The sequence below is a fragment of the Orycteropus afer genome, unplaced genomic scaffold, assembly GCF_000298275.1.
Source record: "Orycteropus afer afer isolate SDZICR_OR568_19922 unplaced genomic scaffold, OryAfe1.0 scaffold00484, whole genome shotgun sequence".
In the NCBI taxonomy this organism is placed as follows: Eukaryota; Metazoa; Chordata; class Mammalia; order Tubulidentata; family Orycteropodidae; genus Orycteropus; species Orycteropus afer.
Genome location: NW_006922071.1, coordinates 1573046 through 1575708, shown reverse-complemented (window position 1 = coordinate 1575708; position 2663 = coordinate 1573046).

Below are 2663 nucleotides of genomic sequence, written 5' to 3'. Positions count from 1 at the left end.
GTAATGTACACCCCACTTTGTGTGTGTCATAGGTAAGAAATTAAATGGGGCAGTTCTGTAACATGCTGATCTGCTCTGACTTCTGGGTATTGTCCTTGTGGCTACAGACTTCCATGCCTGCATTCCACCTGCTATTTTGGCTAAGGGGCACAATGGAAGCCTATGTACTGGTGACCTTCCACCAGCCAGTATGTCCAGGTAGGTAGACTATAAGCTTAGTGCCAGGCATATCCCATTGACACCATAGCTGAGAAGACAAAGATAATGTCATATCCCAGATATTTTATACCTCAGCCTATGTGATAAATTGTAGGCTGGCAGTTCAAACCCACTAGCCATTCCTCAGAAGGAATAGCGCGCAACCTACTTCCATAGCGATACTACTTTAGAAACCCAAGAGAGGTCACTATGAGTCATATCTGACTCCACGGCAGTAAGTATTGTTTTGTTTTGTTTTAACAAATACATATCAGACTTCAGGAGTGGGGAAGGAAAGTACAGTTCTGAGATCTGTAGATGCCAAAAGTGAGAGGAACTGAGAAAACCATAGCCCCCTGGCTTGTCCAGAGGACTGCTTCCCCACAGCTATAAGTTGATAGTGAAATGAAATATCAAACTGCAGTTTTTGTGTTCATGATGTTAAACTTTAGATCTTGAAGATATGACTCATAATCTAGCTGGTCTTACTGATATTCAAATATGTATTTGATGTGTTAAAATTAAACTTAACTTTAAAAATGCTTTTATTTAAAAGGAAATATATTTAAAGGAATGTTTATTAAGTTTAAAAGGAAAACATTTTTTGTTTTTGTATTTGTTTTCTCAACTTTAGTTTGAAACACCAATATCATACCCACCACGAGAGCAATTCTTAAGAAAAAACAACTAAAAATTTCACCAAAATAACAGAACAATGATTTTAATTTATCCACTAAGTGTTCAAAATTGTTTTAAGCAATAATTTTACATCTCTATATTATGAAATTAAAAACTTATAATAAGACTGTCCTACATTTCTTCCTATTTGAGAAACTTTCACATTACAGACGGTATATATAGGTCGTTTTAGAAATGATCAACCTTTAGAACCTGAATCTTTACCATCCCTGAGCCAAGCTAAAACTTGAAACTATGTCATTTGAATTGTTCATGAGAAATATAAGAACATGTACACTATTTTAGTTTTAAAGAACAGAGAAAGATAATTTAAATTTAAGTAGCGAATAAAAGTTACCCCCAAAAGAATAAGATTTTGAAATGTGAACTCTTTATTTACAGTGTAAATTTAATCACATTTATATAGACAATTTTTCCATCAATATAAATTTATTTATCTATTTATTTCTAATTTGGAATTTCAACATTACAAATGATTCCCCTCACATGAGGCTTCTTTTATTTTTGTTTCAACAAATTTTGGACCTCATCCTTCAAAATTGCCAGTCTATGGAATGTTCAGTAGTGTATTAGGAGAAATAAAAAGATTATTCAGAGAAATTACAGACGAGTCTCTAGTCTAGCATTAATGAGATTTCATTGCCTGTCTTTCGGGCCCAGTTTTGTTTAGGCAATTATCAGACTACTTTATTTATAGTACCAATGTGCCTTTTTTTGGCAGTAAGTTCTCAATAAATTACCAAAATAATATCATAGTAGAAGAATACTCCTTACTTTAAATATAGATGCCAACAATTACAAAGGAAAGAAAATAGGTGAAGATTAAACTACACCAAGTATTCTTGGGAAATTGATGGGAAAAATTGAAAGAAACACACATCTGTGAAAGTGCTTAATTTATTCCCACAGTTGAAGCCACACATATCATGAGAAACGTGTTCTTGTTCTTGGTAGGTGCCTCTGGTTGATTCTGACTCAGAGCACCCGTATGTACAGCAGAATGAAACCCTGCCTGGGCCTGCACGATCCTCACAATCATTGATGGGTTTGAGCCCATTGTTGGAGCCATTGGATATCTATCCCTGAGGAGCTCCCTCTTCTTCATTGACCCTTTGCTTCCCTAAGCATGATGTCCTTCTCCAGAATCCGGTCCCTCCTGATCATATGCCCGAGTATGTGGTAGGAAATCTCACCATCCTCAGTTTTAAGGAGCATCGTGGCTGCACTTTTTCCAAGATATATTTGCTTGTTCTGGCAGTCCATGTTATATTCAGTATTTTTCGCCAATCCCATAATTCAAAGGCATAAATCCTTCTTTGGTCTTCCTTATTAATTGTCCAGCTTTCATATGCATATGGGGAAATTAAAATACAATGACTTTGGTCAAGCCTTCATACTCAAAGTGACAACTTTGTCTTTTACCACTTTAAAGAAGTCTTTTGCAGCAGATTTGTCCAATGCAACTGTATTTGATTTCTTGGTTGCTGCTTTCATTGACATTGATTGTAGATGAAAGTAAAAAACAATCCTTGACAACTTCAATATTTTCTCCATTAGTCATAATGCTGCTTATTTGTCCAATTGTGAGGATTTTTGTTTTGTTTTTGTGGGAGTATAATCCATACTGAAGGCTATGGTCTTTGTTTTTCATCAGTAAATGCTTCAAGTCTCTTTGCTCTCAGCAAGTAAGGTTGTGACATCTGCATATCGTAGGTTGTTAATGAGTCTTCCTCTAAACCTGATGTTGTGTTCTTCTACAAATAGTC